Raw genomic sequence first — 22,080 nt, forward strand, 5'->3', positions numbered from 1 at the left:
TATACCCCGCTCCGGGCTGATGCGTCAACAAGTGTTCATCAGCCTGCAGCCAAGTTTCTCTCAAAAGTGCGAAGAAGTGGTAACTTTGCCGAGTTCTGTCTGGCGCCTTCTGAGAACGCTAGTTTTTATGGTATGTACGCATTCTGGAATCTTATCAGCGCTCGCGCCTTGCTACACAAAACATCGATGTCACTGTGTGTTTAGACTGGTGAGATGAAAGAGGGAAGCTCAAAAGCTCATCGGCCGACCGCAAAGACAGGATACGCCGAGAAGGCATTGCATTTTTGCCCTTGCGTAGCTACGACTTCTTCGGGCGCTGCTTGTTTCTACAACGTCGGTATACTTAACGGAGCTATAGGCGGAAAAATCTTCACACTGTGTCGCAAGCCGTTCGATAGGCAAAATATGTAAGCACTTTTAGCAGCAATTAAGAGAGCTTCCGGGATCTGCAACTAGAAGCGAAGAAGTGCCCGTATCGACGAGTGCCTTCTCGTGCAGTTCGTGTCAACAGACGTCAGTGCGATGGCGATTACCGACAAATGCAACCGGCCAAAAGTTCTTACGAAAGAAAGTCTTTGGGGATTCTGCCCAGCTTCACGGGGCGCGACATTACCATAAGTGCTGGGGCTTTGCGTGCCAAACCACGATATGATTATGATGCACGTCTCCGGAATAATTTCGACCACATGCGTTCTTTAACGTGCACCTAAGTGTAAGCACACGCGTGTTCTCTACATTTCGTCCCCATAGAAATGCGGCCGTCCTGGCCGGGAATCGAACGCCAAACCTCAAGCTTAGCAGCGCGGAGTGCAACAGTAACATAAAGAAGGTAGAAGGTGAAGCATCATTGGCAAGGCGCAGCGCTAACGTTCGGTTTACCTGCGAGGCGTAGTCGCAGCTCGTGGCAGGTTGCGACACGAAGCCGTCCATGCGATTGTGCCCTGATGGTAAAGTGGATGAATAAGCACGAGCGCGCGATGCTGGCCATCGGCCGGCTAGCCCCTGCTCGTGCTCCTCTTCGCATCGCAAACTGCTCGCGACACGTAAACACAGAGAAGCCTCTTCGGAGTGTGCCGCACACCCGCGCCCGAGGAGCGCGGAGGGCGAGGGCGGCGGGACCCAACCTGCTACGCACATCGACGCGCTCGCGGCTTCGGGTTACACCAGCGGTCGCTGTGGGAACGAAACAAAGGCGTGTTCTCACTCAAATCAGTGCATCGCACTGGAAGCTGCAGACTCAGTTCAATCGACTCACCAGACGCTGGCCTTGAAAAACACGGCGTGCAGTACGGAAACTCACCTGACCTCTTAAGCGCCCGCTAAAAAAAAAAAAAAAAAAAAAAAAAAAAAAAAAAAAAAAAAAAACAAAACATGGTTCGAGCCGGAATCGAACCCAGGAGGAATGCGTTTTACCACAGAGCAACGTCAATGCTTGATGTTAAAGAGACAGGGCGTGCAAACACGGACACAAGAGAGAGGTGAAAACTGCTTCCTCAAGTGTCTTGACTTCTCTCTTGTGTCCGTGTTTGCACGCCCTGTCTAGCTCAGCTCTCTGTCATTCTATGCGTCAGTGCTTGAAACTGCTTCGGAAAAAAAAATCTTATACAGGCGCCATGTCGGGCCAGGAGTGACAGGCGTGATATTGTGTGGAAGAACCGTAGAATCGCACCAGGTGTGTCGCAACGATCGAGTGGTGTAAAGCTTCCCACCCATTATGAAGGGCTCAGCCATCATTCATAATTCGTCATCATCATCATCAGCAGCAGCAACAGTAGCAGCAGCAGCAGCAGCAGCGTCAACAAAGTGTGCAGCAACGTATAGGTGCACGTATTGGTTGCCTTAAGGGCGCGCAGTGGGTACTTCGCTAATGTCTGCGTATACCTTTGAAAAAGGCACGCAAATACGAAAGTACTCCCATGAGGCCTTCAAAGAACCGATTCAGTGAAAAACATTCTATGCACTTGCTTGTTGCGGCTCATTTGTCCTGCAGGTTTTCGCCTTCCCGTGTTACACGAGAGTAACACCTGCCAATTTTCTTTTCATTTGTAAGGACCACTGCCGGTGCCTGACTGGTTTCTTAATGTAACAACTGCCTATACTTGCTCAGGAACATCTCGTGAACGTATGACTTTTGGCCACGGGAATAGACGCTTTTTGTCAGGCATGGCGTGGCGAAAATGAGGCGTTTATATATGCGCGTGCTTCTCGCATATCATTTCACGCGTTGTTGTTGGTCTGATGCTTTGTGTAGCTGTGTGAAATTCGGATCCCTTTTTATGTCTTGCCATCTTCATCTCCCATATACATATTTTTGATCCTCCCGAAAGGGATCGGCAAGCGTTGTGCCCCTCTCGGTGGCAGTTGCGAGCCTGTTCATGTCCCCTTTGTCCTTTGTATATGTTTGTCGAATAATAATAATAATAATAATAATAATAATAATAATAATAATAATAATAATAATAATAATAATAATAATAATAATAATAATAATAATAATAATAATAATAATAATAATAATAATCACGCTGGTTCTCGCGTTATCGTCTAATGAGATTGGGCAAACAGCTGATCGACGAAGTCATACGAGAACGAACGTGTCCAGAAGCCGGTAGATTCCAACAGCCCACGATGCGACCGCCTCTGCGCTTGTCGTTCGCGTTTACTTAAATGGATGTTTTGACAAGGATCTTCGCAAGCGAAATCAAATTGCAATTGGTCAGCAGACAAAATGATTTGCCAGCTATGGTATGCGTTATACTGTCAGCCGTCATTCCGAGCAGCGACCTGATTTGTGGACCATCGTTATAAAATAGAAGTGCCATCTGCTGTACGGTTTTAGTGAGGCAGCGTACGCGAGAAGCGCTACAACAGGCCGCCATTCACTGCACGCCTGCTTAAAACGTGCGCGCCTATCTTCGGCTTGCGGAAACGCGTTTGTTTGTTCCCGAAACCCTTTCTCGAGTGGAAGCGCTATAGCTGCAGTCCGGGTGGTTTGTCGGTGAGTTTACATTAAGAAATCACGTGAGATCCTCGAGAAGGCTCGGACGATGACGCCTAGCTGCTTTTGCACGCCACGTGAGCAGTCTCCGCAATCCACGAATAGCTTGCGCCAAGCTTGAGTCGGGTTGCTCTTACAGGCGTGCTCCGTGTTTATCAACAAGCATTACCCGCCGGGGCAGCTTAGCGGCTTGGATGTTGCCTGCAGCTGCTCGAAGGACGCGAGTTCGATTCCTGGCAATTCGGCGTTTCGACGAAGGCATATTTTAATACCACTCGCGTACTTTGATTCATATGCACGCTTAAGAATCCCATTAAATTAATCCGGTGTACCCCGCTAGCTACAGCACGCCTCAAATACCATCGTGGATTTGAAACGTAAAGCCCCAAGATTTATTCGCATATACCTGCCTATTATCATTATGCGATAGTAAAAGCTTTCTATCAATGGACTCCATGCGATAGCGAAGCACCGACTTTTCTTAGCAGCTGCGCTTTCTGTACGAACGTTTAAATGCACAGCAACTAAGTTCCCTGTAACAAAAGGGCGCTCGGTTGAGTCATGTACAAATTGCTGTTCGAACGACAGAACACTGTCCTTAATATCACCTCCACGCCCTTCTCAAGAGAGTCACTAGTCAAGAAGCTACACACTACGCATAAAAACCCCAAGTTCGCACCTGACGTCAGTCACCGGCCACATGAAAAAAAAAAGAGGACTGAAAATTCGTTAGTCTTAATATCAGAGCGAGTGGTAGATACTAACAAAATTCTGGAATCTCACAGTGTCAAAACCACGATGTGAAATGAGGGACGCAGTAGTGCTATGCGACTTTTTAACACGAAAGTGTTTTATCTGACGCATTTCCGTCACGGATACGACGTTGTAAAATATAAAGACTAACAGATGGCAAAGAAAAAACTAGAAGAAGAACTGACGTCACCGGGAGTCGAGCTTACGACCCTTCGCTCCTGCAGCGCGCGGTGCGAAACGATTCAGCCAAAGACGGCACGTTCTAGGCAATGCCAACGGCGAGCTATTTATATACACCATTTGCCGGTGGCGGTACTCAGAGATCGGTGGTACATCAGCGTGGTTTCGTTATCACTAGTGAGATGGCGCGAAGGGCTCGAAGAGCGCGCGCCTCTACAGGGCGTGGTCGCTCGTGCGCGCAGCTTATTCGTGATGGCGGTGGTTTGTACGTCTTGTGCTCTCACCGCAAGTTTGCGTTGAGAGCACGAAGGTCACCTCGCTCACTGCAGCGCCCGCTTTTGCGAAAGGAGCCCTGCTGCTCACAGAGAAATAATTTATAATGTGACAGTCCGCGCTCATCCTGTGTATGTTCGTTCCGTGCGTCCTTTCTGCTTGAGCAGCGCGTTGCAAGTTTCGAGCTGCTTGCCGTTCTTCGCGTGACATTGCAATTTGTTGCTATAGCATTCATTCCTTCGCCTTGGGGCGAAAGAATGCACGACAAACGCTCAAATACGTCTGTGAAAACACGTTTCGCTTTCGTGTTATACCGATTCTTACGACAGAGGGATCAGCGATGTCCTTTTTTTTTTTTTTGAACCGCTCGTTCTTCTTCCTCAGTGACAAAAATAAATGATTAAATAAAGAAAAAGCACCAACACATGAGAACATCGGGCTAATTTCCAAGTTCCAGCTTAATTGATGTGTTTACTGCGCCGCCGTTGCCACTGTGACTTCGGGACTTACATGCTATATACCGCAACTTCCAGATGCGGATTTGAAAATGTAATGTTCCTCTCTCGCTTGCTCATTTCTTGTTGCTGTTGGCATATCGAGTTTCGTGAGATGTTGGGAAATCCTAATATGGCATCGTCACTCGCTTTCCTGCAGTTTGCTGACATAGCATATATGTGCAAATGTGACCCGCGCGTGACATATGTATCGTTACAAAGCTGAGCTAGTTGGTAAGGATTCATCATAAAAGAAGGGCGTGCAAACACGAATACAAGAGAAAAAGACAACGCATGCAAACGCCGACTATCAACTGAATTGGCGCAATGCGAGGGAAGAGAAAGCAGACACAGAACTTATATGCGCATGCGTAGTAGTGCTACCTCTCAATCCAGCACACGCAGCGTTCTACGCGAGAGATTAATGTTTAAGCTCAGCATTGCTTATTTACACAAGTTAATCCAATGATGGCCCACGCATGCGCTTCCACTGCTTTTCAATATGTCAGGCTTCCACCATTAGACGCGTTTCATCATTCTTGTGCCTATATAACACTGCGAAGTCATAGAATTTTGGCGTGCATTTACACTCTCGGCTACGCGAAGAAAGATTAAATGATGAGATTAGATTACGTAGTTATATATCGTCGCGGGGGCAGTGTTCAGCGGGTATATTTTCTTGCTTTTTTTTAGCTGGCCGTGAACTGGGAACTCGGAAGAGCCCGCGCCGACAAGGACAAGCTGCGTTCGTTCGGTGACTTTGAGGCCCGTAAACCATTGGCTTAGCAATAAGGGAGGAAAGGTTGACCCCTCCCGTTACTTTAAAATTTTGCAGGGCTATATATGTAAACACGCACACGCACAAACGCACGCACGAATGTATATAAAGCATGGTAGGCTACCTTCACCCCCCTCCCCGAAAAAAATTTCTGGCTACGCCCTTGGCGTGCAGCGGTCGGAGCAGGCGCGATGGCTGCGCACGCGTTGCAGTCGCTCCTCACGCTGAGCCGATCCCAGGTACAGAAGTTTCAACGCGATAGCGTTAAGGAGCCCTCGTAGCAAAGCATCCGGTGTTGTTGGCGTGGGCGGCCTTGTCCGTGAGCGTAAAATCTCTATGAATTTTTTCTTGAGCGGCATTATGGGGACCCCGAATACGCGTTTGGATTGGTTCACGTCAGCTTGCTTGACTGGCCCAAACTAGCAATTGGCGGACGCCGTTACATCCGCTGGTCCCGCGGACGCTGCGAAATTCAATTTAAGAAACCGCTCGCGCATCTTTTCGGTGATCCAAGGAGTCGGAACCACGGTGCCACCTCACTGTATAGGGGACACAGCGAAAGCGGTATAGCGTCGTTATCTCTCTTGTATTCTACTCACTGCTATAGTTGAAGTTGTCGTGCGGTTGAATAAACCTACATGTTGAGTGCTCTCCGGAGCTTCCCCGCACACATTCGTCTGTGGCGATCCGAGCCGCCTAGACGTACCACTGCTTGGAATATTGACCGATATAATAAAGGACAGAGAAGGAAACACAAAACGGCAACACGGGCGCTAACTTTCAACTGCTTGACCTATTGACCGCTTTTCTTAGCGGTCAATATGTCAAGGAGTTAGCACCGAGTAGGCCGAGCTCACGTTCTTCTGTATACGTACCGCTGTCGCTCACTGCATTGTACGTAACAAAGGACACGTAACGTTACATGTGCAGTCTTCATCAAAAGTTTTCGCAGACCACTATGTCTGCGAAAACTTTGAATTCCACAGCAATTTGTCAGTGTGTTTGGTCGAACTGCACGGTACATATTGTTAGCGCGTTTTAAAACCGGCTAGGAATTTATAGATGCAGGGCTGCCTGCCGAAGAAGCGGAAATGTTCTGCTTCTAACAGCGAAGCAGTTTATGCCCGCCGTTGGTTGCAGTCCGTGCCCGGAAAATCATCGTCATCAGGAACGCGCTGTGTTCGTCCTCTTCTTCCTCTTCGTTCACAGAACAAATCGGCGCGCGATTCTGATGACGGCTGAGAGAACGAGTACAGAGAGATAGAAAGAAAGAGATAGAAAGAACGAGAAAGAGAAATTCCTATACAAAAAAAAAATTCTTGACGAGGCGGGATTCGAACCCCACGATCCGCAGGCGAGCATTTTAACCACTCGGCTATCCAGGCACGCTAGCAGAGCACAACATAGCCTTGTATAGTGTAGTACAGCAAGCGGGTTGGAAAGGGAAGTGAGGGTGAGGAGGAGAGATGTGAGGTTTAGGGGGAGCGCTAGAAGGAATGGAGAGAGAGAGAGTGAAGCGTATCATAACAGAGAGAGAAAGAAAGAGAGAGAATCAAAGAAAGAAAGGGGAAGAAACAAATAGACAGAGAACGAGATAGCGAGAAATAGGAAGCGAGGAATAGGGAGAGAGAGAGAGAGATGAAAGAGAGAAAGAGATAGAGAGAAAGACAAAAATACATAAAGAGCGAGAAAGAAAGAAATAGAAAGAAAACGAGAAAGAAAAGAGATAGAAAAACAGAGAGAAAGGGAAACAAAGAGAGGAAGAAAAAAAGACAATAATGGACGGGAAAACAAAAGCCGCCCAGCAATTCCGCTGTTCCTCCAGGCTTAGTACTGCGAAGCTGTCTTAATTTATTTCATGTGTCTCGCGGTCCCTAACTTTTGACGCTGGCTGCACTTTATACACACGTAACGCCACACGTAACATAAAGGGCACCCGGCGCCGTTCATGACTGCAGACACGTTGCGGCGGGGTTAAGGGCATGCTCTGGCTCGGATCCAGGGCCCAGTGCGTTTGACAACATACACACACCCTCGCCGGCGACGCCACCACATTTTGTGCCCCGTGCGGCGGATGCCAAGGTATATACACAGAGCAGCTGCTTCCCGCGTTGCTCCAGTGCCAGAAAGCAGGGCGCAATCAAGAACGGCCGAGTGTGCCTTATATACTTCGCCGCCTCTGTGAGCGTAATAAGCGCGGGAGTACACGATTGTCAGATGGTCTAAAAACAACATCTCGCCGAGCTGGGACGGGGGAACGACAGTGCGTTTTCGGCGTCGAGTTCCAAATGCGTGGCGACTACCTTAATGCTGCTCTTCATGGAGTGAAATGAAGGAGACGGACTTTTGCATGGTTGCGCTCGACGGGAGTGAGATTCCTCACCGTCAAGCACTCGTCCGTTCCCTCCATCATCTCGTCAAAAATGCACAGATGTTTAGAGGAAAGCACCAGTTAACCTGTGGTCATCCTCAAAAGGTTTGTCGCACGCGAGGGCTGTCGCCTGTGCAGTATGAACACGTACGCACTGAAACAACACGGGACCATTACCAACCAGCCCAGTTGCCGATTGAACACGTGCTTTCAGATAAGAGTGCGTAAAGAGTGCTTTTGAAAGCCCACCATCGCGGCAGCGCCATTATGAGTGTTTAAACGTTCCATTTTCTTATGCATGCTCTCCCCTTATGTAACACCCCAACAGGTGTCTTTAAGAATCAGTAAACGATAATGACGATGATAATAAATAAAAAAAAGATGCAGGGAATAAAATACTGCTGACCACAGTAACTGTCTTAAGCGCAGCCTTCTGACACTTGAACAGTGGTCAGCAGTGCGAGGGGACGGTAAAAGGAGTAAAAAGATAAGAGGACAGAGTGAAGGAAATATATTTTTACGCATATAAAATAGAGCTAATACATAAAGGTTATCCATAGCTTACTTGTGCAATAACTGCCTCGAGGAAGTTTGCCGCCCGCATGCCAGGTCACATAAAGCAGCTTAGGCCACTGAGCAATCTTTTCTTTAAAGTTCGTTGTCTGCGCAATCCAAGTGCAAAAATGCAATTTTTGGAGCTAGAAACACGCTTTGACCGCCATGTTTTGACACTCGAACGCCAGCGGCTGCAACGTCAAATCGAAGGGAGGCGAAAGTAGCCAAAAAGCAGCCAAGTAGTCAAGAAGTTTTTTCTGCCGCCATCGGCCTAAAGAAGTAGCCAAATCGGCGCATTGTAGCCAAACCTGGCAACCCTGCCCGTCGGCTATTTGTGCCAACGGGCTTTCGCTCAGCATACTTAGCGGGACGAGATCGGAACCACCAGTGGTCGGCCTCATACCTCGACCACGCGTTCATTTATCCCATCTTGGCTGCCACGTAAGCCCTTTCCCTCTTCCTGCGCCAAAAATTGCTATCAAGCACAAAGAATGTGAGGCAGGGCATGTCGTCGCCAGCGAAGGCGTTGAATGAACGAGTGACAGTAGTAACAACAACGACAAAAATAATTTAACGTTTCTGAAAGCTGACATTTGTTTCCTTTCTGAACGGTCTTCAAGAAAAGACGACACCCGGCGCACTTGAAGCTCAGCTATCTGAAGTCTGACATATATATAAACGCGCGCACATCTCTTGTCTGACAAGTAAACGTTGCGCTAAGGCGACTCGTTTATATAATGAAGGCACCGCTACTTGGGCTTCGACGCAGGCAGTGGTCGAGGACTCGAGGCGCCTTGGCTTAGTCAATCCTGAGCTCGGTGCGCGATGGCCTGCCTTCTTGCGGGGGCCTACCTGCGAGGGATGTCAGTGGATGCTGCAGTGGAGCTTCAACCTTGTGCTGACACAGCCGCCGGCGGAAGGTCAGGTGCAATTAACCAAGGTGAGGTCGTATGCGACGGTACGCACGCGTGCTCCTGGACTGCTGCTCTGTGAAAAATCTCGACGGTGGGCGTCGAAGAGGCCGAAACCACCGTTGCCGGTCTCACGGGGCCGAAAGGGGGAAGAGGAGGAGGAGGGACCCCTATTTTTGGTGACCCGGGCGTGAGTCAGAAGAAGCCCGTTCCTCCGGCCCGAGCTGCGCTGAGGGCCGCTAGAACGCCCCGGGCAGAGCAGCGCCGCCCTGCGGTCGTCGAGATAGAGGGCGAGTTGGAAAACCAGTAGCCAAGCAAGACTTCGTTCTCGACTTCTTCGCCGGTTTCATAACATCATTGAATTTTGCGGACGTTGTTTCTCGGTATGACCAGCCAGGGCGCGTGCCACGCGCTACCGTCGTCATCTGACTCGTGTTGCTTGCGCAGCTCACAGACACGAACCAGTTCGATACAAGGTCTGAGCCTTTATTCCAGACATGCGTAAAAAGTACATGGCTTAAAAGAAAAGAGAGAGAGAGAGAAAAACGCGCAATCGCGGCTTCACGTCGCTCTCTTCTCCAACGTAAACATCGGTAGTCCGGTACGCACAGAAAGAGCAAATACCAATGATATTACATAAAAAAACTCTGAACAAACCAGAAAACACGCAGTGCAGCAAAAGAAAAAAAATGGGGTGGGGGGGTAATTCAACAGATGCAATACCATTTCAGGATACGTTCAATACAAGTTACACAAAAATAGTGGCCAGGCAATATGTTTCAAAATATATTTCGAGGAGAATTATAAAAAATTTCACAGATGGGTATGTCAGACAAACCAAATTTATTTATTAAAGAAGGCAAGGTATATCTTAGAGTTTGAAGAACATAGTTCGTACGTTGGTGAGGCACAGACCCCATAACAAGGACATCTCATGACCGTCGGCCGCCCTTACAGCGTCCAGCAGGAGTGCAAGCAAGCGCGATAACCGAGCGTATTGCATAGCAGAATGTCCTGCCTTTTTTGCACCCTTATTGAACATGGTTTCGACACGATTGCTAAACAAACGGACATCCTGAAGAGCGAGGGTAGAATTCGTAAAGCTGTTCGTAAAGGCTCTTTGCCCGGCGGTCATCGTGAACACGTTCAGCATCAGGATTGGCCAGCTAGTTAGCAACAATCTTCCAGCTCTGGGCCGTAGCTAGAGCGGAGGAGGTGGCCGCCAGGCATCGCCTGACGGTCGCCTGAAAGCGAACCTGAAAGCGACAGCTCAACATTTTATGAAGTGTTATTTCCCTCATGTCGGTTCATCGCAAACATCGCAAGCGTACTGTGTCTCTTTTGCGCATCCCCGGTTGTGAAATGCCAAATCGATACTATTAGCAGTTGCCGTTCATCATGAAGTTCAGCACGTCAGCAGAAACTTCAACAGCAGATTATCAGCCGTTATTATCAACCGGTATGCTTGGTTACACGATTCTTACATTTTAGTTTTAGCAGATAATTCTTCGTGAAAACATAACTGTTGCAGTTATAGCGCGGCACTTAGACAATTCCCATGTGACTTATGATCGGCTTTGACATCTTATAGCGAAATTTTACGTTATGTGTGGACATTTCAATTGTGTGTATACTTGTGTTTTGTAAACTTTTGTGTTGCGTGGACCCTGTTTTGTATTGAAGAACTGGGACAAAGTGGGTAAGTGTTCTACTATGTGCCTTTGTATAGCCTTGGGTTTGTTTTCTACTTTGCGACGAAAACTATGATGCAAGAGAAGAGGAGCAGCCGGCGCCGCGCATTTGCATCAACCTCTGCTTATACATGTTTAGCCTAATAATAATATAATAATAAAAGTATTAACAGAAGGTACAAGTGGGCTTTCGCCTTCACGTTCATAGAAGGTTCTAGCCATCCCGCCGAATTTTTATTTTATTTACTCACGCGAACGCCGCAAAGACGAAGCGAACAAGGTACGTGCATAGCTGGCACGCTCAATCAGTTCATTTTTTGGACAATCTGTTTTGTACCTCACACAGCTTTGAAACATAGACATTTAAGGCTATCCCCTTAAAACTGCAAATAATGTCCCCTACGCCTTACCGGACTCCAGTGTCTGCTGACTTCGTTAGAGTGTGTTCGGCCTTGTTGGTAACACATAGTAATGAACATTTGGCGCAGAAGCAACACAACACGTGCGCGATTTTTTTTGTCCCTTCTTATTCGTCCTTGTATTGCTTCTGCACTAAATATTCATTACTATGGCTTCATTAAGACGTGCCTAACAAAGAAACGAGCGCTTGATCCATTCCCTTCACACAGTGGCTTGCAGCAACTTCTTTTCATCATTGGAGTTGAAACATCGCGTGTACTGTGCAACGCGAGCGTGCTTACAGTAGTCTTGGTGAGGGTTGCGCACAGCGGACGTGCATATAGATAGGGTCTCTAGCACAAGGGCAGCCCGCCTTTACGCAAACGTTGGCGTGGGGCATAAATCAGGTGCCGCACTGCGTCCGATTCACCACGCGTCGCTTGGCAATCACCCGAGCTACGCCTCCGGCGAGAGAGATCACTCGCACCACTTTTGTTTTGCCTTCCTCTCAGGCTTGACAGCTGTGTGCTGTTCTTTAATTAAATTCCAGGCAACAAGTCGTTAAACCTCCATAAAATTTCCAAAATCTCAACTGGCTGGCTCATACGAACGCCTTAGAGTGAGAATTATCTTGCGCATTTAGGCCTTGTAACGTGAATATCAGAAGTACAGGGCCAATCCGAGCCAATCGCTTACGTCGCGGCAACATTGACCGCAAGCTCCAAAGAAAGAAAAGAATGGAGCAGTGGCGAAAGAAAACAAAAATTGCGCAAAAGCTCTGTATACCACGTGTGCCACTTCAATCACTCATGCTCATCATAACAACGCAGCGTCACGTACTTTGCAGCCACCTGTGAGCCGACGCAACGCGGACAAACAGCTGCGGAACAATTATGTATTTCATTTATACGAATAACATGTCACTGAGCATGCGCGGCACGATTCAATCTCTCGTGTAAAAGGCTCATAATGGCGAGCCCTGTTTTTCTGAAGCTGCTGAAATTTGTATTTGGTCGAAAAATTTCACCCTAAAGACAATGTATAGAGCGGGGTCGAAGATCAGGAGAATGAAATATGATAGGAGAGTTCAGCTGCGGTGATGCAATGTCTCTTCGCGAGCCACTGTAACACTATGTATAACAGGATCGTGACCACGCGAGGAATACAATGTGCTACTCTCTAATTTGAGGAGATCACGTGTCAACGTACTTATATAGCACTCACACTTTATTTAATTCTTATTGAGCTTGTCCTGTATATAGATTATGAAAAAAAAAGCGGAATGAACGAGAAGTTTATCAGTGACGTCCAGATAACAAAGCGTTGAGGTCTCACAAACAGCGCGACCTTCGCACTGACGAGTATGCTATACGTGCGCAGGACGGGTAGGGGCGGATATGTTTTTTTAGCCCCCGAGAGTAATTTTGTCACCTCGTTTCCACACAAATGCGGCAGCGAGATTCTATTGTGTGCTTAGTAAAAGCGGCGTACACGCAAACCCGTCTCAACGCAGCTCACCGGCAGCAGAGCGGCGACCCTGGGTCGTCACGATCTCCGTTGGCCAAGAACCGCAGCGGCGGCTTCGTCGCCGAAGGCACCGCGGATTCTGGGAATCCGTCTCCGTGTCACCCAGAAGAGACCCACGTCTCCTCGACAAAGCCATGGCCATCGCGACACAGTGTCACATCCACGGACTTTCAACGCTCGCAGCGATGCGTCTACGATGCTTGATCAGGACTTGTGCGATTATTGTAGCCACTAAGCCTGGTGCATGGCGAACGTCCATTTCCAGCCTCAGCGTACCATGCAGATGGCCCAACGCTGTCCGAGTAGCGTAACGTTCGCGCTCCGAAACCGGTGACGTCGATTCTCCCGGAGGTGCTCACGCGGATTCTCGCACGCGCTACCAAATCCCCGCAGGTAGGCATCCAAGTTAACTGACGGCCAACCTCTGACTCGCCAGGAGACGATCGATGGCGCGTAATTGAGATTATGACAAAACGATAGGTGTTCCACACTTCTTCTTCGATGTTGCCTGCCAGTGTAGTGCGGGGCTCGCAAAAACGCAAGTCTCGTGCAAGCAGCGATCACCGCGCGCTCCACGTCGGATGTCCAGGAGAGCTGCGTCTTCCGACAGCGCCGTGCCCCGGAAAGCGCATCGGTCGCAGTGTTGCGCGCGGCAACCGTTCCGGCGGCAGCCTCCGCAGGGGTGCCGCGGCCGGCGCAACACATGTGCGTCTCTGCCGCTGTAGGTCGTGCGCAGCTGTGCGACCCTTGCTGCATAGTGCACACACGCGCTGAGGCAGGGAGAAAACTCTTCCGCAAATCGCGGCTGTCCTCGCCGCTATTGTCTAAGCACAGAGGAAAATACCTGCAACTATCATCTATCTGAAAACGTTTTGGAAGCTGCTGCAGGTAGAATTTTCTGTCAGTCGCACAAATTGCCTTGCTCTCGTTGACATGTCAATCGACGTAATCGTTATTGTCTAATGTGTGCAACTTACTCAACAAAAAAACGTCCATACGCGTATTGCGGCCTAAAGAGCTGCTTTGAAATCACGATGTAAGTGCTTCGCGTTGCATCACGTACCTGTGTTGACCGCATCACTTCGTGCTGCAAACATGTTACTCCCACGGTCTCCTTCGGGACCGTGGCCTTGACCTTACAACCAATTGTCACTGCATGTGCTTTTGTAGACTCTCTGAGCTATGCTAAACACGCATGCTCGTATATCATCAGTTTCTACATAACAAATGGCTGAACAAATATCAGCAGCATCCACTCCTTTGATCCCCCCACCACTTCTCGGATGGGCCTTCCTGCCTTTCCCTTCATTCGTCCCTCTTTTCTTCTACCATTATCTGCCGCGTGGTGGCCCGCAAAGCGCGACAACGTCTAAGATGACCGATAAGGTGTCGGTCACGCACAACCAATCACATGGGAGCGATCAAAGTGGACGTTTTCTCGGCGTGTTTTCGTCGCAAATTATATGCATTGAGTCAGGTCGCTGTAAACGAAGCGCAGCCCGAATAAGTAGACTTTATCTGTGATAACACTTTAGGAGCATGTCCGAGAATTATTCATCTTGAAATGAACGTCTCGAAACATCGGCGAAGATGGGGCAAAATATAATCTATTTATAGCGCATAATACGTGCTCTCAACAGTAGTCGAAAAATGTATGCTGTTTCTCAACTCTAGCGACATTTCTTGTGCGACCGCTGCAGAACACTTCAGTTCTCGAGTTTTCTGAACTTTTGTTTTTCTTAAATAATACGTGCAATGAACATTGCGAACTACACCACTGAATAGCTTGCTGTCGATGTAGAACGTCTACCAACGCACGGCTTCATTTTGCTTGCGCAAGGTATTAGCCCACCGTAAACATCACTGTACCAAACTGCCTCATTGAGCTGCTTTCAATGATCAACAGTGGCCGTCACTCAACTGGACTTGCACAACACGCATTGCTTGCAAATCTGATGCTTGGTTTGCACGTCCTTAATTGATGACAAAGGATAGAAGAGACATTTGACCTTGAGCAGATGTTCTTTTTTCTTTTTTTTTCAGAACAAAGCGTTATGCCGAAAAGCACAAGTAAGTCACGACATGTTAGACCCTAGTCAAACACATTCTATAAAGGTTTAGGTTCTCGCATTTTCAACATTTTTTTGCGAGGAAAGCTGCGCTCTTCGCAATAAATAATGGTAATATCGGCAAGAGATCGAATGTTTACCATATTGTATTTTCAAGCCTTGCATTAACACAATATGAGCAGTATTATTGGAGCGAACATACCCCCACCAGACGTCGTGCTACAATGCGATTGGCATGGCGTTCATTATACACTCAAGTGAAGTAAGCGCACAATGTCCCTGCAAATCTTATTAAAATGAGTGCCACCTTTATAAGGACTAATATAATACGGCCTTTCTTAATTAGGGAAGTTCCAAGCTTGAGCTCGTAATGATGTTAAATCGACTTATTAAGTAATGACTGTAGGTCTCGTCAAAGTAGTTCCATCGGCTACCTAAGAGAGCAGCCACAGCTCCTTGAGCCCAAGGAAGCAGGCAGAGAAAACGTAGGCTGTGACGCTGCACGGCGCATTAGTCATGGAAGTTTGACTGCTGCCGTATCTTTATGACGCTTCTCATGCAACGAAAATTTCACACAGGAAAACAACGTAAACCATACGACTGCATTTCGGGTGCGCATTGTGGATGTTCTAGAGCAGGGATATGGTGTTTGGCTGCAGGTATTCCTGGACTCGGGATGCTGCAGCATCCTCGGGAGTCTGCAGCTTCGCGTTGTGCTCAAAAGAAACGCGGTCTGGATGACCAATCTGCGCGGCGCCGCCCAATCACTTAGCACAAACGCAGGTGCATATAAGCTTTGGCCTTACTGCGATAGCAATTATGCTGACTCATAATTCAGTCACATTTAAAGCGCACTTGCAGCGACGCCGTTGTCGTGCTGTCCGCCCATTCGCGGAGGACTACAGCAGAGGTGCCAAATGCTGTGGCTCCAAAAGCGAAGAATCCATGTGGAAGAAGCCAAGTACTCAATATGAGCACCTCGTTATAGTGTGTAGCTTGACCTCCGAGCTTGCACTCTTTTTTTTCTTTTTACTGCAATATAGAGTTACCCTTAAGGCATAATACTTTGTGCCAGGCCCGTAGCCAGGAATTTTTTTCGGGGGGGGGGGGGGGGGGTGGCACTTGCTGAAAACCTTGATTGTTTGAGAAAAAAACACCTACTTCACCAATTTTTTTTTTTTTTTGGGGGGGGGGGGCTAGGGCCCCCTCCCCATCTGGCTACGGGCCTGCTTTGTGCGTATATGTGTCCTAAATGTGTGCCGTAAGACCGGTGTTGTTTATGAAGTGAAGCAGTGTCTTGTGGATACTGTTATCATGTAAACGCACTCGGGAGCAGAGTCAGCTTGCCCTTCTTATAAAAGAAGCTTCTGGGCGCAAAACGTGACACGCAACGGTGAATGGCCGTCGTTTCCTGCGCGGTCACGAGCCGCTCGGAACACGAGTTCGGCGTCGGGAAGAGGAGACAGCACGTACATAGGCGCTGGACGCAGCGGCGACGAAAGGAAGGGCGCCCACCGGAGGAGAGGTCTCGTACGGCAAGGTGACACTTCCTGCCTCTCCTCTTCAGAACGGCCTCCCGTGAAAACAAACACGTGCTAGCCAGCGCGGCGCTAAGAACTGTACGCGCTTTCATTGAAACATCATCGAGGGACACTGTCCGGAGAGAGAAAATGAGAAAGGCGGAATGCCTAACAGCCCACTTTACTATTATCTCTCGGTTGGTAACTCCGCACTGTGCAATGGGGGAAAAAATTACACCATCTCCCGCTAAAGGGGACCATGAGGCGATGCGAAGCCGGAGCACTTGCACGATCGCGTTCCGTTGGCGTTCGTTGGGCATGCTACCAACCTCGGGCATGCTACCGACCTCGCGTCGTGGAATGCGAAGAGGAACACTACGCGCGTCGTGTCTTCCCTCTAGCCTGGCCTTTAATTCTCACAGGACGAGTGGGGAACGCGGTCGACAGGCGCGCGAGAGGAGGGCAGCGTAAGAGAGGAGAGAGAGGAGGAAGGGACGCGCATGCGCTGGCGCTCATCGCGGCGTGGCGCAGGAGAGAATTTCGGCATGTCGAGTCCGCATTTCAGAGGAGTCAACCGAAGCCAGCGCTGGACAACGCGCGCAGCGCTCTACCCGCTTGAAGGAGAGGAGACTAGATGAGGAGAGTAGCGCACGCGCCGCGAGAGCAGAAGCGAGGACGCAGGAGAAGCGCAAGCAGGTGCCGGTAGAGAAGTGGAGAGAGTAACGCGCAGCTGTTGGAGAAAGGGAAGGCGGAGAGTTGCGCATGCGTAGTGTGAGTGCGGACGCCCACGCCGCGGGACATTCCCCCAAGCAAGCGATGATTCGCATCTAAAAACTGAAAATAGGAGCAGAATAGACGATATGAAGTCTACTTGAAGTCGACTAGAGCTTTCCAATCAACCACGACGCGTTAACAAAAAAGCACGCGCTATCGCTTGTAGAGCATCTCGGCTTCAAGACGATTGGCATCAGAGTCTGAGTTTTCCATAAGGGGCAATTTCCAAGCTTATCGAGCGTGACGCGGAAGAGCAAAACTGCTTGGAACTGACGACAGTCAGCACATCGTCCGCAGCTCACGGGAACCAAATAAAGACAACGACAAGTGAGCATAGGCGTGCACACAAGGGGGAGGAGGACAGGGGTGGCCCCCCTAACCATATAAGTGCCACACCTTTACTCAGTCGAGCCTGTCCCGTCATTGTTTAAAGTGCAGGTTTGGGTTGATAATGGCGGCCGAGGCCCATTGACGTTGCATTCGAGGAACTGCTCACTCCCCACCCCGAAAAGCCGGGGACCAAAGGCAGGCCATTTTGAGAAGCATCTCATCGTTTTGTCTTCATTTTCGCACCCGTTGTAAAGCTTTTTTTCTTTCGAACTGAAGCAACAGGGTGTCACTCACGCTATGGTGAAACTTGGCTCCCCAAATGGAGAACGCTGCGCACGCTTATGCGAGCGAGTATGCACTGTCTACATGCATCTTACCAGTAACATCGAACAACAACAGAGGATGAAAGCCCGTCAGCTTGCCTTCAGCGACGAAGAAGAAGGCGACACAGTCGGGCTGTTCTTGTGACGGCCATCGTGTGACGAGGCGCGAGCCGTGTTTGCAGACACATATTTCGTGCACACGCACTTGCAGTATCCGGCGTAGTTTGAGGGCGCGGAATGTGTGTCGCATGTGCGGCAGCTGTGCACGGGGAGCAAATTTGTGCCCTCTATGTAGGCACGCAGCTGCTGCACTAAATGAGAGAACATCTAAAAAGGGCACCGCTGGAGTTGACTGTGCCCCATTTGTCACGTCATAATCTCTGGCCTTATAGACGGCTGAGAACGAAGCCGCAGGTTCGATTATCGGCCGTCGTATTCCCATGATGGAGGCACTGCCAATTTGATGCATGACGCTGTAAATACCACAGGCAACTATAAGCTGCAGTGCAGCACGAAAACAATAAAAATCAAATGATAATGACGTCGCGCTTGAGGTAGGGGATTTACGATCTGCACTAAAGCAGTGTAATAAAAGACAAATTGCGCGCATTCCATCCTTAGAACAGTCGCTTTTCTTTGTGTTCGTGATTAATTTATCGTCCGCCTCGGTGGTACAGTGGTTACGGTGCACGGCTGCTGACTCGAAAATCGCGCGGTAGATCCCAGCCGCGGCGGTCGCATTTCAGCGGAGGCGAAATGCTAGAGGTCCGTGCGATGGCAGTGCATGCCACAGAACACCTGCAGGTGGTCGAAATTGCATGAGCCCTCCACCACGGCGTGCCTCATAATCATATCGGTGTTTCGGCACGTAAAAGTTCAGATATTATTAGTGTTTAACTTGTTATACGATACGAGACTGCGAGACTGGGAGACTGCGATTCCGTCACAGCGCTCCGTGACTGCGTCCCTTCGCCATTAAGCCAGGCCATGTTCACCATATTCGCCCCCGCTGGCTCTGACAGACGATCGCTTGGATGCGCCTCTGCGCATCATAATGGTGAGCATCGTTCCGGAGCGAAAAAGGCGAGCATACGGAATCCTTTCGCTCAGGGCAGCGACTTTTGAATGCCGTGGTTAGATAAGACGCGCTTCTCTCTTTGCAGCAGCTACCATCAAGGACGGACCTGGCAACAGCCGTCGCCACAGACGAAGGCAGACCGCGGTATAGCATGAAGTTACATCCGAACAGGCAGAATGATAATCTTTCCTGGTGCGAATGTTCTTGGAAAGCAAGATTAATGTAGATGTCTGCAGGAGGCACTCATGCAAACGTGGACCTATTTATAGCTATTTACGGCTAGACACCGTTGGAATAGACCTGCCCTTCTAATACTGTACAATTAAATAATGGCGAAAAAAGCTTCTTTGCGTATAGCTTGATATATGTATACACAGTAGAATGCAGATATACGGTGTTCACAAGCATTTCACGCTGTACAATTTTTTTGTGTGCGCTGCATTTATCGTCGCACCTGCATTTGAATTCAGTTGTGTCAGCCTAACATCGCCGCCTGATCACGTGTATTGTAGATGTCATTATCTAAGTGTTCACTTTTGTTTTCTTGTGTTATGTACCCCACTCTATTCTGTGAAGCATTGTGCAATTGTGGTTGAAACAAACAAACAAACAAACAAACAAACAAACAAACAAACAAACAAACAAACAAACAAACAAACAAACTAACTAACTAACTAACTAACTAACAAACAAACAAACAAACAAATAAATAAGTAGATAAATAAATAAATAAGCTGGGAACCAGAGGAGACTTGTGCCGAAGAAAAACTCACAGGGTTCCTTATACACCTGCCCGAGACAACTCGAGGGCGAAAGAAAGCCTTCTTCTTTTTCTTCCTCGCGTGTTTCTTCTCAATCGACTGTAATGATCTAAACGAGACACGGACGCGGGAAGGCACATAGAAACACCACACATTGTTTCTAACGACACCGTACTTATTTTCAAAACCAGGCCGTTTGAAAACCGTCAGGCAGACAACTGAATTGAACGTGGGAGCACCGAGAGATATGCACGAAGAAAATCACCCTAGCGAAGCAGATTCATGACCGAGTATGCTCTCACGTGTTCAGTTGTCTGCCTGGTGGTTTACAAGTGGTCTGGTCTTGAAAATAATCACGGCGTTGTTGGTAGCACTGTGTGGTGTTTCTATGTGCCTTGTCGTGTCCGTGTGTCGTTTCGCGCTACATCAGAGTTGTTCTGTGAGAACAAAGCTGCAGCCAAATGCATGGATTATGCGCACAATAACTGCTCTCAGCGTGTATTCGCACTGATAAGAAAGCTTCCCCAACAACCTAAAAGTAACGCAGTGAAGCCACATGTACAGTACAGAGGGAGCGGTTTGAATAGTCGGGGATCTGTCACCTGTGCTTGGAGTTGGCGATACTTTCAGAATAACTGCCATTTGGGCGTGTTGATATAGGTTCAGGATAAGAAAAGCGTTACTAGAACGGAGCCTGAGGAAGAACACAGGACGAAAGGTTTACTACAATTTTATTTTTTTTAAGGAAAAAAAAGCGTTCTTACATGCATGGAATGAATGCACGTCATCGTTACTGGGCAGTGAACAAGCCGACCCAGCCAAGCGGAGCTCCGCCATCAGAAGCCCCAACAAGGGGGATCAGCTTTGGGCCGTCCAGAGAGCCCACGATGCGGCGGTCAGGCTAAGCCTGCCCGTCCCAACGTGGGAGAAGCCCACTGCGCGCTAGTCGCGTCTCTCAGGACTATATTTAATAAAGTTCCACCATCCATCCATCCATCGCAAAGCAGCGTTGACATCTCAAACCTGTGTTATTCCTCAGTCCGCTTCCTAATTGTCCTCATGAACAATACGTCTAATTGTGCGCAAAAGTACCCAAACTGTCCACGCGCAGTGATAGAAACAGATGTCGGTGCTGCAAATTAAAATGCAGTATCTGTGACCAATCTTTCCAGCACCTGCAGGCCACGACACGCAAGCAAGAGCTATAATCGAGCCGGTTTCCCCTCTCCCCACGCAGCTGAGGAGGAGAGGAGAAAGGCTGAAGAATAGTGTTCAGTTCGTAATTGGAATTCACGCGTCGTTCCTCTCTCCTGCGCGCGTACCCGCGTCCCAACAGTAAACGCGCCACATTTACTTGTGTACTCATAATGCTTCCGTCACACAGAAACTCGCTGTGCGTCGCAGCATCGAGTCTGAAAACGTGCTAATGTAAGCGAAGAAGCAGACCTGCTTTAAGGAAGCCAACACTTGGTAGTGCCGCAAAGTAAACGTATCGCCTTCACATTGAAAACGTGATGGAAATCTTCGAGCCTCCCTGCCAGCTGTTCCAAGCCATGATTCGCCTCTCCCTTGCCGCCGCCAGCAAGCATCACAGAAGCCTTACGGATATTTATTTGTAGAGGGACACGCTACGTCAACTCGGCAGGCCATTCGTGCGCCGCGCAATATGTACTCGCTTGACCGTGCACACTGAGGGTGCCAGGAAATAATTCTCCGTAACAAACCGTTGGGAAAGATCATGGAATAATATACTGCCCATTGCTAGTGTTATGTATCCATTGATGTCGCGCTATAATTGTGTGCCTCCTTCGAAGCTTGAAAGGTGGGGCTGCGAACTAAGCGTAAATAAAACCTGCTCAATTTTGGCAAGCTTGAACGTACAAAGTGGACACTCACACCGCAGCGACTTACAAGGGATGATGGCGCACGCGGTTTTGTGCGTTATGCGATCGGCCCAAACAATGTGGTGTCCCAACAGAGGAATTTTGTCAAGCGCAGTATCCAAAGACGCGAAACGAATTGATCACGAAGCAACGAAGCGTATCACCAGCTCGTGAGCGTGCATCAAAAGTACTTACAGGGAACGGCTCCCAGCTTGATGCTGATCACATCAGTCGCACCTAACTGAACGTGGCGCGAAAGGAGAGGGAATCGTGTGCGTATACTAGAGGGTGACGGGCGACGGCCAGAAAGTGCGAAGAGCGGCCAGCGGTATGGACGCGTAGCAGACTGGAACAACGTGGCGCTCCGTGTTCAGTCACGTCGCACACGCGGCCGGGCTTGTCTACGTTGCCT

General features: G+C 48.9%; 2 protein-coding genes across 3 annotated transcripts in view; both read right to left on the reverse strand.

Annotated features, from left to right (window-relative positions):
• LOC119393180 (BTB/POZ domain-containing protein 6) overlaps window positions 1-13,566 on the reverse strand; it is a 64,969-nt gene extending 51,403 nt beyond the window's left edge. Inside the window, exon 1 of one of the 2 annotated variants that reach the window (XM_037660017.2) lies at window positions 12,922-13,566. The gene's annotated coding sequence lies outside the window, so the exon portion shown is untranslated. Of the gene's footprint in view, window positions 1-9,254; window positions 9,468-12,921 lie in introns of those variants that run through there. The other variant, XM_049416133.1, reaches the window with a different exon arrangement.
• LOC119393182 (vacuolar protein sorting-associated protein 72 homolog) overlaps window positions 1-22,080 on the reverse strand; it is a 234,535-nt gene that overhangs the window by 175,158 nt on the left and 37,297 nt on the right. The gene's annotated exons all lie outside the window — the stretch shown is intronic.

This window comes from Rhipicephalus sanguineus, chromosome 5 (genome assembly GCF_013339695.2).
Source record: "Rhipicephalus sanguineus isolate Rsan-2018 chromosome 5, BIME_Rsan_1.4, whole genome shotgun sequence".
NCBI lineage: Eukaryota > Metazoa > Arthropoda > Arachnida > Ixodida > Ixodidae > Rhipicephalus > Rhipicephalus sanguineus.